General features: G+C 50.9%; 1 pseudogene; it reads right to left on the bottom strand.

The window, feature by feature from the left end:
- Positions 1-421: 421 nt before the first annotated feature.
- Positions 422-14,029, bottom strand: LOC144124729 (uncharacterized; annotated as a pseudogene).
- Positions 14,030-15,578: the final 1,549 nt, after the last annotated feature.

Here is a 15,578-nt window from a genome sequence, read left to right as displayed (position 1 = left end):
AAATTTGATTGATTGACTTTGATGTAATTTCTAGCAATCAATAAGTGAGCATCTTTCCCATTTCTTTCCTGCCCCCTTCAGCACAATATGCTTCACAAACTAGCCCAAAAATCAACCGTTTTATTCTATATCACAAAGCTTGCTTTCAACTAGAGCTAGTTTTTGTAGGTGTAATTTGCTGCTGATCTAGTTTAACTAAAAAATTGCTTTCATGTGTCTTTATTTTATTTATCCAGGAAATGCAAAAATATAGAATGGCTGATGAAAAGAAAAAATAAGGTATGGCCAGGAATACAAAGGAAGCCATTGTCTAGCACAGAAGCCTTATATATAAAAAAATCACTAGCTGCAATAAGTGTAGATCAATCACTATAATGAAGAAAAACTAGTGTTCAAACCACAGATGAATGCAATATCAGAATTATACCACAGCAGTGTTGTGAGCAGCAAAGTAAGGCACAGCAGTACTGAAAAAGAACTCATCCAACTTTGCCTTAACATTGTCCCACCTCCCTTGATCAAAATAAATGCGCTCCACAGCCATCCACTTTTCAGAAAAGACTACAAAGTGTGCCCATTTGCTTTCTGTGACAGCCATCTGTCCTAAAACTTGGTAAAAATACTCATCTGTCTTGAGCTGAGGTGGCGGAAAATCTTCAAGCGCCGACCAATCGTTAAAAAGATGACGTTTCGGCCCCGGATTAGGGGGGGGGGGGGGGGGCTTGTTCACAAATCTGTGACGAAGGGTTGTGCACAGTGGTGCGGTTAGCGGTTCTGGAAATGTCCATGCGACGAGGTAGTAGCCTTTGAAGCTTTCTCTCGTGCACGGCTTCGTCCCGACGTAAGCGGCGACCAGCATGGAAGTTGGCGTGCAGCTGGATGCTGGCAAAATCATCGGGGCACTTGTACTCGAGCCGGCGGCGTGCGAAGAAAGCTTCGTTTTATAGTGAGCGGACCTGTTCTCTGCAGTCCATGATCCTAGCTTGTAGAACGCGTTCGGCTTTCGAAACAACGTGAACACTAAAGCAGCTTGCAACGGGCCTGTTCAGGCATAAGGAGCGAGGAATCACATCACGTGCCTTGCAGGTTAAGTTGAATTGAAGATGACCTTGAAATGCTGATGCACGGGTTTCTAATGAAATGAAGCGGTGAATCTCAGTGATGATCGGTTGACCATACGCCTCACGAAGTGCGATGAAATCCAGGGTTCGACGAAAACCTGTCTGGTCGGGTATGTTCATGGCGGAAAATCTTCAAGCGCCGACCAATCGTTAAAAAGATGACGTTTCGGCCCCGGCTTACGGGGGCCTTGTTCACGTTTCGGCCCCGGATTACGGGGGCCTTGTTCACAACCCCCCCCCCCCCCCCCCCCCCCCCGTAAGCCGGGGCTGAAACGTCATCTTTTTAACGATTGGTCGGCGCTTGGAGATTTTCCGCCATGAACATACCCGACCAGACGGGTTTCCGTCGAACCCTGGATTTCATTGAGCTGAGGTGTACCATCAACAAATGCAACTCAGAAGTTTTTGCTGGTTACAGTGTTAGCTTCACTGTCCTTCAAAGAGTAGGGGCATTTTATCTCCACAGCACCATAGGTGCCTTCTTCCGGGTCAAAAACCAACCTATCCGGGCTTGCACCTAGCCATGGAAAGCCAGGGTGCACAGCAAGGCCACAATATTGCAAGGTCACATTGTGTCCTGCAGCTCTCATTGTAGCGGCATACCGCTCTGCTGCAAGAGCCTCATTTTTTTCCCATACTGTGCAGCCCGTACCCGGGACAGATCCTTTGGGTCCAAGAGATTCCTTAAACCTTTCTCTGCCCATTCTTTCCGCCTCATGACCTTCCCAAAGGTAGATGCTGTGAGGCGCTGTCGTCGTGCCGAGTGCGACTTGTCGCTGAGGGCCTGCTGCCTGGTGTTTGCTTCTTGCTCCTGGGCTTCTTCAGGACCAAGCTGAAGGTGCTAGGAAAGAAAAACGATATTATGTATTTCCCGCAAGTCTTCACTTTATTGCATTTCAGCAGTTCTCAATAACCCTGCTTGGTGCACATCCAGTCTTTTTCGACTTTTGCTAGTAAAATTGCACCAGATGACGCTAATGTGAGCATGCAAAATGTTGATCGATTCAATGGCCAAACTGAAATTCTCACAATTCACTGCAAGCCAGTCATCTTTCATGCCTTTTGTCAGCCGCCGCACAGCTGTTTGTGTTGCTATATCATGCTTCAGAGTTATTTCAGATTTTTGGTATATTCTATGAAGTGTTAACAACACACCGCCTTACACTAGGCCATCTACAAGGGGTGGAGCAGGAGAAATAAATCACCCGCTGTTGCAGGCATCATAATCACTGTGCAGTATTTGGCTGCGATGACAATGGCAACAGAAAGTTCGAACTGTTGGCTGTGCAAACATGAGGCATGCAAGAGAAAGTTCGAACTGTTGGCTGTGCAAACATGAGGCATGCTTCACGGCTTAGTATTCTCAAACACTTCATACTGAGAGAAAACATGAGCCATGAACTGATGGTCACCTTGGCTGTAAATGGAAAGTACAAGATCGCAACCAGAGAGAAGAAAAGTGCTGCTTCATTATGAAATTGAAGTTCACTTTCACCACTAACTGCTATTTTTGTGAATTATTAAGCTACAGTGCCTTTAGCAAAGGGCTGATTGCATGGCTTAACATGGCTATAACTGTGCTTGGTAAATAAGCATATTAAAATTCCGGTCACCACGCTGGTTCTTTACCCTGTACGACTGCCCCTGGCAATCGTCAAAAGTAATATGGCAGCTAGGTGAGCTCTGACTGATGCTCATTACTTTCAATGCACATTATGTGAATGGCAAATCGCACCAATAAAAAACCGGAAACTCAACAGAAAAAGAGCAAGAATACGCTGCTGGCTGTGAATCAGTCAATAAAGTGAGCAGTTTTAGCTGTGCACATAGGAGGTGAGAACAGTAATCGTTCCGTAAGCCAATTCATGAGATAAAGAGCACTTTATGCCCAGCGATTAAGAGCAGCAGGTCTAAATTTATAGTACAGTCAGACATGCATGCTTTGAACACTATCATAGCAGATGGCCATCGCCAGACTAAACGGCCTTGCAGCCTGGATGGTGCTATCACAGCCAGTGAAATTTGAGAGATTACACTTCAAACCTTTTAGCAAGATCAGCAGCAACACTTCCCATGACCTGGCATGTAGATGGTGTGTAAGTGCCAGCAAGGCCTCGTCAATGAATGTCAAATATTTACCAAACATGGTACTCAATATGTGCTCTTATTCACTCAGATCTGAATGTAAATAGACAGTATGCACTAATGGCACAGTTAGGACAGCAGAAGCATTTCAACAAGCATGCTTACTGTCATATGTAAAAAGAAGTCGCTATATGCTGGACAAAACACTTTTGCTACCACAAACACATGGCAAACCTGCAAAAGCACTCTATAAATGCAGTGAACGAAAGCAACAACTAATGTGCTAACCATCAGAATTTGTTGTTCCTCAGCTGTGAAGACAGCAGGAAATGTGTGCGGCACTGCACCAGTAAACAGCTCCAGTCGTGGGACAGCACAATTGGTGCCTGCACCAGGGGCTATGGTGGATGATATCCAGGTCTTACAATCGTGTGGACTGTCCGACTGCTGGTATGTCAGTGGAGAGCCTACTGGAGCAAGGCCTACCTTTGTCTTTACCAGAGGAACCTGTACGTCTCGCAAAACAGCGGCAAAAGTAAGGTCACCCGGTGCCTCCAGCTCAGCACCAAGTGACTGGATTGCGGCTACTTGGCTAGCTTCATCCTGGTAGTTCAGGCTTGCACCTGAAAGGCGAACAGTCACTGGAAACTGCGCACCGCCTTCTCGTGGGGCTCGCCAGTACACGTCGAGAACACTTGCAGGCTTGATGCCTTTCTGTTTTGGGCGTCTTCACTGCTGAGGCAGCTCCGTGCAGGCAAGCTCTGGTGGTGGCTCTGCAAATCCCTGCTCCTTCAATAGGGCTAGCAGGCGTACTGCTGCAAGGACGTGACTGTAGGCTCCACTATTTCCTGCTGGGCATTCGCAGGCAGTGGTACGAGGCACGCCGGTGGTAATGTGAAGACATCTGCACATTGTAGGGACGGCCACTTTTCTTCTGACTGCGGAAACATGTGCAATGCACGTGGACGATACCAAATCAGAAAAGAAAATCCAAAGCAGTGCTGTGGTACTCATGAAGTTCTAAACTTATCCTGTAACACTGGTATGTGCATTGATGGGAGAGTGCCCAAGAACCGAGACATCTCAATGCACATAAGATACAACTCTTGCATAAAGACCTTACGACCAGTGTTTGTTTCATGATTAAAACTGCCATTAAAAATTGGCTCTAGCAATCAATAAACGCTTGTCTGGTAACAAATACTTGTTTCTGTATAAGTAACTTTACCACTCGAAAAACCACGAGATGAAACTAAGAATCAAATCCTGGGGTTTTGTGTACCGAAACCACCATATCATTATAAGGCACGCTGTAGTGAAGTGCTCCGGATTAATTTAGACTACCTGGGGTTGTTTAACGTGCCCTAGAACGCAAGTACATGTACAGTAAAAGGGCGTTTTTGCATTTCGCCTCTATCGAAACGAAGCCGCCGCGAATGAGACTCGATCCCCCTATCTCGCACTTAGCAGCAGAGCGCCTTAGCCGACTAAGCCACTGCGGTGGTTGAGAGAAAACTGCAAGAACTGAGTTGCAAAGCAATATGCACCACTCTGGGCACGCGGCCGTTCGATTGCATCGGTACGTCTGTTTCGCAAAATGTTTCTGCGACGATTCGGCGTCCGCCCCTTCAACATATAGAAACCGGTCGCATCTTAACATAACGTTACTCGCGCTTGATGCTTCCGCCCACAAACGCTCCTTGACACGAACAAAGAGAAGCTCCCACTATTCGGTTGCGACGAAACTTCCATATCAAGTGAGCGAGTTACGACTTCGGGTATGTGCGTAATGGAAGAGTACAGAGCGCCGGGGCAACGCTGGCGTCGGACACCGTTCGCAGAGTATGTCTACAGCAAAAAGTTTGCTTACCCCGAGTCACATGTGTTCGTGCGAAACGATGACGGCGAACAGTAAGCCTCGATGGCAAATCTGTACGCATTCTTGCGTTGACGGGCAGAGGGGCCTTTTTGGTCGCACAACCATTCCAATGGGCGCTCCGAAATATGCGGAACGACGGTCAAGTTCGTCGTCCAACCTGAGCTGCTCAGACTCGGAAAGCATAGCGGCTGATACGTGACGAGAGGTCTTGCCATCGTATAAAACTTTCGCTCAAACACAAATAGACCTCAATACGGCGAACACGCTGGCACATGGGCTGGCAGCTGAACTGGCTGAACACTCGCCGCAACAAAGATGGCGACCAGACTTTCGGTGCCCAGTGTTGGCAGATGACCAAGCAGTTTTGCATATGGTCTATTACTGGTCGAACGGGCAGTGTAACCCTTTGTGAATAGTGAGCATGATCTGTTGCGACCATAAAAAGGAGTTGAGATATGCGGCAGAATATACGGTACAAATTCACATCACCTTTGGCAATAACAATATGCAACTCCAATACATCCATACGAAAGGCATGTGCAGGCCTGCGGATTGAGTATACACTATCCTGAAGATATTAAAATATAGTTTGCAGCGCTTCAAAAGCGTGATCAGCGAGCGAGAGCGCCCACGCGCCACAGCATTTCACATGCGAGCGGCCAGTCCGCCGGCTGAGGAGCGGTAAGGTCGCAGCGCCACGATCGCGCTGCGGAGGCAGACAGGAAACACCCCCAGTGCGCAGGCCGTACCACGGCCGGGCTCGAGTAGCGGCGGCGGCGCGCGGGGAACGCGGCGTCGCCTTACGTCCGGGCAGCATACGTTGCGTCGAAGAGCATAAACGGCCGCAGCGCTGTGCACTTCAACCACCTGAGCCATGCGTGCCGACGCGCCGACGCGCCGACGCGCCGACGCTCCAACGTTCGTGGGAAGCGCTGCAGGCCAAGACGAACTGCAAGACGCGTATCGCCTCATCCGCTCTCAAGCAAAGCTGAGTCGCAGCGACGTTCGCCGGGATGTGCGGCTGGCCCAGCTGCTTGCGTCTACCCCTGACCGCCGCCGGCGCATCTCAAGGGGAACTCGCAGTCTTTTCAGGTTCCGATGACGCACGTCGCGTTGAGGAGCGCGACACCTTCCCGCCAAGTGTTCTGCATAGCCTTCATAATGAAGCCACACCATCAACAAGCAAAACAACGCGACGGGGAGGGGTCAGGCGTAATACCCCCGGTCCCTGCAAACACAATGACAAAGCCCAGTCGGAGATTCCAAAGCCCCTTCCCTCTGTCCCTGGTGAAGCCCCATCAGTTGGCAGTCACAAGCCTTGACAAAGCATCGGCGTTAGCATTTTGGGTGCCTCTTTTGTGTTCAATCTTGAGATTGAACCGTTGCAGAGCGAGAGCTCAGCGAGTTGCGGTCTGGTAGGGGTGAATCCACGGTCCGTCACCACCCGTGCCTGTGCACCAAACAAACAAGCATCAGGCTTAGTCAGTGCCCGGGTGATTGTGTAGGCCTCCTTATCGATAGCGGCCCACCGTATCTAGGTCGGACTGAGTTTCCTGCTTAGGAAGGCGACCGGACGTTCCTTCCCTTCCTTGTCGCACTGTGCGAGACATGCGCCTACAGCGTAATCAGAGGCATCGTTGGCTAGGATAAACTCCTTGTTAGGGTCTGGTGCATAAAGCGAAGTTGCATGAACACTCTTTAATGCACTGGAAAGCCTTCTGCGCCTCGTCATCCCAAGGAAGCCATTGAGGGGTCCGCCTTTTTTTTAGGTTAGTCAAAGAGAGCCCAACTCGCGAATACTCTGGAACGTACTGCCCATAGTAGTTCACCAACCCTAGAAAGCTTCTTTGCTGGCGCTTTGTTTGGGGCGTTGGAATCTCCTCAATAGCTCGTACTTTTGTAGGATTAACGCTATGCTTACCCGACCCCACTATGTGCCCGAGGAACCCCACCTCACTTCTCTCCGAAACGGCGCTTTGCTGCATTTACGGCGAATCCCGCAGCCTCTACGGATTTGAGGACGTTGTCGATGTGCCTCAGATGCTCCCCCTACACCTCCGAGAAATTGACCATATCATCGATGTAAGCGCAAGAATACTCTCTGTGTGGCGCAACACCTCATTACTGATTCGCTGGAACGTGGAGCTGGCGTTCCGGAGCCCGGAAGGCATTCTTTTTCATGCGTATTGCCCGACCGGCGTTACGAACGCCGTTATCGCTTGGGATTTGTCATCTAACGGTATCTGCCAATATCCCCTCAGCATGTCAACAAGGCTGTTGTAACCCGCCTTTGCCACCTGAAAAAAAGAGCTCCGATGGTATGCTCATGGAGAATGCGTCCGGTTCCGTAATACTGTTGAGCCTATGGTAGTCGCAGCGCAGCCTTATGCCACCATCCTTCTAACCACGCATACCACGGGATGAGCGTGGGCGCTCGCTACCAGGAAAACCAGTCCCCACTCTCGCAGTTCCCCGACTTGCCTTTCTACCTCCCTCCAAAACACCATTGGTACATTGCAAGCATGTCCGGCTTCCACCTCAACTCCTGCTTTCAGCCGTATCCTGTGTATACCGGCGGGGCACTTGCCCGGCTTACTACGATACACTTTCCCGTTTTTAGAGAGCACTGCGGTCAGCTCTCTCCGTCGCGATGGGGTGAGGTGGTTGAAAGCTTCGGCCGACCCGTTGTTGCTTTCACCAGACGGCTTTGGAAATGTAGGAACGTCATCGAAGTCACTGTTCCCCTCGAAAACTGTCCCTACGACGCTAACCCACGCATGATACGCTCGGATTTTTTTGGCGTGCACAGATCGACGTGTTCCACCCTACAACTCGATCAGGTAACTGTAGGGCTGCAGCTGTTGTACATTTCTCGCCGTTCCTATCCACTTTACCATAAATTTGCCTTCACGCTGCTTCCCGAGCCACAACACTTCGTCTCATTCAGCGAAGAGTTTATCTGTGACACGGAGATTGCGACTGGCGTACTTTCGCTGCGCCTCGGTACAGTTGCCTTCGGTTCTCGCATTTTCCTCAGCTAACTTCTTCTGCAGCCCCAAAAGGTATTCCTCGGCTGGAATTTTTTAAAGAGTCGGGGACGGCCCAGACTCCGCAACATGTCTTTTGCAAGATGGAGAGCCGCCCCACTGGCACCCTCCCATGAGTTATCTCGAACGGAGAGCGTCCCGTTGTTTCGCTAGGCGGCTCTCTGTATGCCCATAGCAGAAACGGGACAAATCTATCCTGCTCCTTGCCATGCTCATCAACAATATGAAACAGCATGGATTTGAAAGTTCCGTTCCACCGCTCGACCCGTCCGTTGCTTTGTGGGTGTTCGGGCGTGGAGAGTCTTGGGCAAGCTCCTAGTCAGGACAGCAGCTCCCTAGTTAACTGAGCCGTGAATTTTGTGCCCTGATCACAGCACATCGTTTCCTGCATACCCAAGCGTGCGAATATCTGCAGCAACGCCTCGCACGTTGCCTTCGTCGTCAGCGCGCGCAAGCATACTACCTCGGGTCACCGAGTGTTGACATCGACAACGCAAAGCGCGTAACGGTGCCCGCGCATGGATGGTGATTCAGTTGGGTCCATGCAATCGACGTTGACAACTTGAAACGGACTGTCTAGTCTAGAGAGGAGCCTGATTGGCCCTCGGTCGAGCGCGCGCGCAGGGGCCTTTACCTGGCACGAGTGGCATGTACGGCAGTATTGCTTCACATCTCTCGCTGTTTTTGGCCAGTAGAACGACCCCTTTACTCGCTGCAGTGCTTTCCGTTCACCCAGGTGCCCTGCGCACACCGAATCATGTGCCAACCTTAATACCTTCGAGCGCCGTTCTGATGGTAGTACCAACTGACAATACTGGCGTCCCGCAACTGGCTCTCAGTGGAAAAGCAGCAGCTCGTCCTGTATAAGCATGCCGTGTGAGCCCTCTTTGGCCTGCGCCCAAGCCTCGCCTAGCGATTCGTCAGCCAGCTGTACATTGCGGAACTGTTGCCTCGCTGTCTGATTCGTTTTGGTTTGGCCAGATGTGGGCTCAGCCTCTACGGCGAACGCTGCTGCATCACCGTCACTGCAGCTCGTATCCGTCCTGTCTTGTTCGTCTGTGTTTAATTCCTCGGCTCTTATCCCTTGTGATTTACTTGTTGCTGTCTTCCCGAGAAGCTCCTCGCTGTCACCTGGCGTAATCAAGGCGTCTACGCCGGCGACTAGCTCATTGGTAAGAGCCCACAGCACTCCATGTTCGGACGGATTAAACGACACTAGGGGCGCACTTTCAACTCCTTCAGTGGCACGTACGCTATCTCGACGACTACCTGACTCCAAAACGCTCCTGTGAGCTTCAGTGTTGACCCCGCGCTTTCATACTCCCGGCCAAGTGACTTGCGAGCGACCGTCACGTCGGCACCTTAGTCAATCAAGGCTCTAAGCTCCTGACCCGCGCTCTCTATAGTGACAGTCCGTTCGTCACCAGCTTCTTTGTGTCGCCTGCTACCCCCTGCTTCACTCTCCGTAATCAATAGAACGCCTACACGAGAAATCTGTCTCTCGCCTTTGCGATTAGTGCTCCCATCTTGTGCTGCGGCCATTCCTCTTCTCGGGCGTTCCCTCGAAAAGTGTCCCCTCTCGTGGCACCTGTAGCACTGTCGCCCAGAACGCCCCTCAGCTGTGCTGCCTCCCGATTGAGGCCACTTAGCGGACCGCTTCTCGGTAGAGTATTTTCCCGCTACGGCCGGAACTGATCCTACTGATGACCTACACTTCCGGCTTTCTTCCAAGTTCTCTGCGAGCTCTACAAGGTCACTAGGTTTAGGAATCCCTTTTCTCATTTAGGGCAATGTATGCCCTTGCATAGGAGCCTAAGCATTCCTTCATTATATCTGCCACCGTCAGCTGCTTGAATTCTTCCATCGTGCGAACTTTACAGCTGTCGTTGTGCTCGCGCTCCCTTCCTGCTGTTGAGTTCGGCGAATTTGGACATGGGGGAGGATTCCCTGAAAACCACCGCGAAGGTGAATGAGCCCTCTGGAAGAAACGTGGCTGCAGGAAAGTTGGAAGCAGCGACGATAATAGCGTCCCCACGTGTTCGAACAGGCCATAGGGTGCAGCGACGATAATAGCGTCCACACGTGTTCAAACAGGTCATGGGGTGCAGCGACGATAATAGCGTCCACACGTGTTCAAACAGGTCATCAGACGACGAAGTACAAGATCAGTGTTGTCCTCTTCAGTCACGCTGGAGTTGAACAATCCGCCTTTTTCACGACGCGACTGCGCATGCGCCCATCCCCTGGCGGCGGTGTCGCGAAACATATTGGAAGGGTCGCTCGCTCCACTCGAGACCGGTCGTGGAAGTGTAAACAAACCGGCTTCCTACGCGGGGTGCGTTGCTGCAGCCGTCGGGCGTTCAGCGCGACGCATTTGGCAATACCTACGAAATGTGTTGCATACGGCAGCAATGCCCAATATGTAAAGGGAAGTAAACTCGGATTTTTTCGCTTTCCGAGCGCTTCTCGGGACAGCCTTCGACGCGAAGCGTGGATAAAAGCAGTTCGCCGGCTCGACGATCGTGCCGCCCTGGGGCACCGTCAAGCACGTCAAGACTGTGCGGTAATCACTTTGTGACAGGTGCGGACGAGGTACTGTGTTTAAATGCGTGTGCAGTCTATCACGAAGTGTTTTATTCATGGGCAGGAAGGCCCCGAATGTCACCGCGGCACCCAGACTTCGTTCCGACGCTTTTTGCTTTCTCAAGCAAGAAGGCCAAATGGGCAAGCGCTGTGAGCCGCTTTCAACGCGCGATGGAGCGGGCAACGAAAAAGAAGCTACGAGAGCATTCACGCATGGTGCTAAAATTTTGTCATAATCTCGTAGAAGGGTCAGGGTTCGGGCTAGTGGGTAATCAGCATGAGGATTCATAGCGCACAGAATACACAGGACACAACACAAGCGCTTACTTCCACTGAATGGGCTTTATTTGGCGCTGACAGCCTTATAAAGGTCAGGTATTGCGCACGTACAAACAACTAACAATGATTATCTTGTCAAGGTCATGATGTGTCAAGGAAAGAAGAAAACCAAAACAATAAAAACATTAAAAAATAAAAATAAAAAATACAAAACAATAGAAACCTACCAAACAGTGCACAAGTTTCACACTTTCGCCCTCTGCCTTGCACCTAAGAAAGCTAAGTCTTTCATTGATAAAAACACCGAAGGATCACTGATACAATTTCCCAGTCCCTCTTTTTCCATCTCTGCCGCATCTACAAGTTTCACACTTTCGCCCTCTGCCTTGCACCTAAGAAAGCTAAGTCTTTCATTGATAAAAACACCGAAGGATCACTGATACAATTTCCCAGTCCCTCTTTTTCCATCTCTGCCACAGATGCGGCAGAGATGGAAAAAGAGGGACTGGGAAATTGTATCAGTGATCCTTCGGTGTTTTTATCAATGAAAGACTTAGCTTTCTGCGGCAGAGATGGAAAAAGAGGGACTGGGAAATTGTATCAGTGATCCTTCGGTGTTTTTATCAATGAAAGACTTAGCTTTCTTAGGTGCAAGGCAGAGGGCGAAAGTGTGAAACTTGTGCACTGTTTGGTAGGTTTTTATTGTTTTGTATTTTTTATTTTATTTTTTTTAATGTTTTTATTGTTTTGGTTTTTTTCTTTCCTTGACACATTATGACCTTGACAAGATAATCATTGTTAGTTGTTTGTACGTGCGCAATACCTGACCTTTATAAGGCTGTCAGCGCCAAATAAAGACCATTCAGTGGAAGTAAGCGCTTGTGTTGTGTCCTGTGTATTCTGTGCGCTATGAATCCTGATGTCATAGTCTCCTATGGAAATTTCCTTGTTTATGCCACTACACCCTGGCCAATCCCCCCGTGTGGCCATGTGCCATGTATTAAGAAGCAGAAGAAGAAGAAGGTGCGTTATGCGTGTGTTCGAATCATATCCATGATGAAGAGCTCTGCGTGGTATCGCCGGAATGGATTAATGTGCGCCTCTCGCGCTCGTCTTTATGGACGCGCATGCTTGTTTAACCTATGCAGCGGTGTGTTGTGGGAAAATACAGTGAAATGCTTGCAGAGCTGCTTTGTTGCGAGTACGCTCGTGCTTTTATAGCTCGTGTAGCTATTCGGCAGCGCTTGAGCACAACGATTGCTTGTGGAAACTGTTGTCCCGAGTCGTTTTCTGAACTACGGCGTGCACGATGTAGTATCCACCTTTCATGAATGGCAGGCATATACAGCGGAAAACGCCAACCTCACTGATCGGGGATATTTCATTGAACATTATGTTCCGAATGTAGCCTTCATCTCTGAAGCGGCGGCCCTTGCTAGCTGGTGTTCGCATCGCATGCCAGATGATCGGAGATACTGAAGAATTTGCTCTTCGGTGGGCACTACAGCCAGCCTCGGACTTCGCACCAAGCCATCAGTCAACCCTAGAAATCCTCCAGGTACCAGGTGCTGCCCAGGACACGCCATCGTTGATAGATTCCAACAAAACGTGCTCCGCAGCGGCACTCAGTTCGGCCGGGTTGGGCGCGCAGTACCCTACCAGTGAGCTTCCAGCGTTGTACGCGAGGTGGCAGCACAGGAAAATGAAAAAGGCGGATTGCCCGAGTGCCGCGCCTTCGACAGAGGTTCCGCGTTCCGGTCATCAGTACAAGATCTTTCAACCCCTGCTGGGAGACAGCCCGCATTCCTGTGTCACGCAGGCGCCTTCTTGTTCCAGGTTGAGCAATTGCCCGAGAGCTTCGCCTTCGACACAGGTTCCGCGTTCCGGTCATCAGTACAAGATCTTTCAACCCCTGCTGGGAGACAGCCCGCATTCCTGTCTCACGCAGACGCCTTCCGGTTCCACATGGGCGCGGTCCGGACACACGTGCGCGCCCACCTGGAGGCCGCGTGGACGACAACGTGACCGGGTCCAGTTCCCTTTCCATCGACCGAGCTGCGAGAGAACACCAGGACCGCCCTGCCGTGGGTGGTACCATCAGTGCCATCGTGTGATTGGACATCATTCTTCGAACTGTATTCTCCAGCTAGGGATCTGGGGAATACTAAGCGTATTTAACAAGCTGCCGCTTTGGTACCAGAGGAGAGCCCCCTTCTTGAGAGATACCCTTTGCTGGGAGAGACTCCCGACCGCTAAGAAGCTCTCTTTACTGAGAAGCAGTCGCAGTTGCCCTACTTGTACATTATGTAAATAGTCTTTGTATAAAGTTTTCCAAGTTTTCTTCATCCGATCGTCCTCGTCCCTTCTCCGGCCCAGTCACGCTACCTAAATCTCAACAACTGGTGGCAGCGGTGGCATGCTGCTACTTGAATGCCAACATGGTCTAGGTAATAGTCGAGATAATTCTCAAATGGTACACAAAATTGCTCCCGCGTTTCTCCGGCTGCCTTGCTGGTTGACGAGAATAATCTCTTATATTTTGCAGCCGACAATTTCAGTCCGTTAATAATTTTGTCTTTGAGATGCAAAATTTTTTCTTTCATCTACTGATAACCGCCCGACGAGCCCTCGCGCCCTTTCGCTCAGCCTTGGCAACACCAGTCCCGCCACCACTCGATCGGGACATCGTACGAGTATAAGGTAGCTTCAACCTCTTCAAGCCATCCAGACAGTAACCGCTCGTGACTCGGCATGGGTGCCAAGACGCCTTTCAATAGGCTGGCACATTTTAGCCTCTTATCTCAGTCTGCGCCGGTGTTCATCGCTGCGGTGCTTCCGCTATCGCCAGCCTCCGTGCTTCGCCCCAGTCGCGATCGCTCTGTGTCTATAGAATCAATTTTTGATTCTCCGTCTGCGCTTCTACAATCTTCCGTTGCAACTGCAGCAATGTAAGCTGCTCCGAGTGCGGCATCTACACCACCCTCACCTGTCTTGCCAGCGGCTGCCAACTCTTTCGTCTGGTCCCCTTCTTCCATAATAGTCCCTTGCTTAGCAATGTCGCTTCTCCAAGACAAGTGATTAAATAGCCTCGTGAGACAAAGAACATTGAATTTCACCAATCAGGTGTGAGGTTCATGTCTGTGGGCGGAACCAACAGTTTCGTCACGGTTTCTCCTTGCACTCGCACGCACTGCACCAATCCCGACTCCCCTCGCACTTTCTCGTGGTCGTCAAGCACAATGCAGCGTTCGGAGTCCGCGGCTTGCATCACGTGCCCCCGTGCCAGCCGTGGAGTCTTTCATCCCAAGGAACGGGGTTCTTTTTACGTTCCGCTTGTCTCACGTGGTATGTCCTGCAGCCGGAAGCTGTTGTTGATTGCACTTGCCGCCGTGCGGAGAACGCGGCGTCGATTTACGTCCGGGCAGCATACCTTGCGTCGAAGAGCGTAAACGGCCGCAGCGATATGCACTTGAACCACCTGAGCCATGCGTGCCGACACCGCTGACGCTCCAAGGTTCATGGGAAACGCTGCAGGCCAAGACGAACTGCAAGACGCGTATCGCCTCATCCGCTCTCAAGCAAAGAAGAGTCGCAGCGACGTTCGCCGGGATGTGCGGCTGGCCCAGCTGCTTGCGTCTACCCCTGACCGCCGCCGGCGCATCCCAAGGGGAACTGGCAGTCTTTTCAGGTTCCGATGACGCACGTCGCTTTGAGGAGCGCGAGAGAATGCCAGCCCCATTCACCAGAAACCGTATCGAGTCTCTGCGGCCGAGCGCGAAGTCGTTCACGATAAGGTCCAAAAGATGCTGCAGAAAGAAACCATTCGGGAGTCTTGCAGCCAGTGGGCCGCGCACGCGTAGTACTACTATACTAAAAAGGAAGAAAAAAAATTCATGGCGATTTTGCGCCGATTATGGTCGTTTGAATGCGTTCAGAAAGAACGACGTGTATCCACTACCGTGCATTGATGACGCTGTTGACTGTTTTGACTGGGCGTCATACTTCTCGTCCGTTGACCTCCGATCTGGGTGGTGACAAATGCCGATGCATCCATCAGACCGGCAGAAAACCACCTTCGTGTCTCCTGCAGGCCTCTTCGAATTCAGTGTAATGCCGTTCGGCGTGTGTAATGCGCCTGCGACGTTCGAGCGTTTCATGGATAAGATCCTCTTTGGATAAAAATGGGGCATCTGCAGGTGCTATTTGGATGACGTCGTAATATTTGGCACGACCTTTAAAGAGCACAACGAACGCCTCGGTATGGTTCTCAACTGCATCAGCAAGGCTCGACTCATCTTAAAGGAGCTCTGAAACACCTTCCGAGGAGAGCACATCAACTCGCTCAATCACTGCATTGAGTTGTCATGAACAGCTGAGCCAAATAACACGCTTCTACACGCAGCACAGGACCCGCGCGAAAGTTGGCGAGCCCTTCCCGGCGACTTTTTCATGTATACAAGTTGAGAGGCGGCTATTGGTTAGATTCTTTCAGACGTCAGGCAGGTACCAAGGCCGCGGCCAGTAAGCCGCGTAGCTCCGGCGGGTCGGGAAGCTTCGCCCCCGGAGGTGGGGCCGGCGGAGGAG

The sequence above is a fragment of the Amblyomma americanum genome, chromosome 1 (assembly GCF_052857255.1).
Source record: "Amblyomma americanum isolate KBUSLIRL-KWMA chromosome 1, ASM5285725v1, whole genome shotgun sequence".
NCBI classification, from domain to species: Eukaryota; Metazoa; Arthropoda; class Arachnida; order Ixodida; family Ixodidae; genus Amblyomma; species Amblyomma americanum.
The sequence above is the reverse complement of the archived record's forward strand: the minus strand, read 5'-3'. Positions and strand labels throughout refer to the sequence as shown.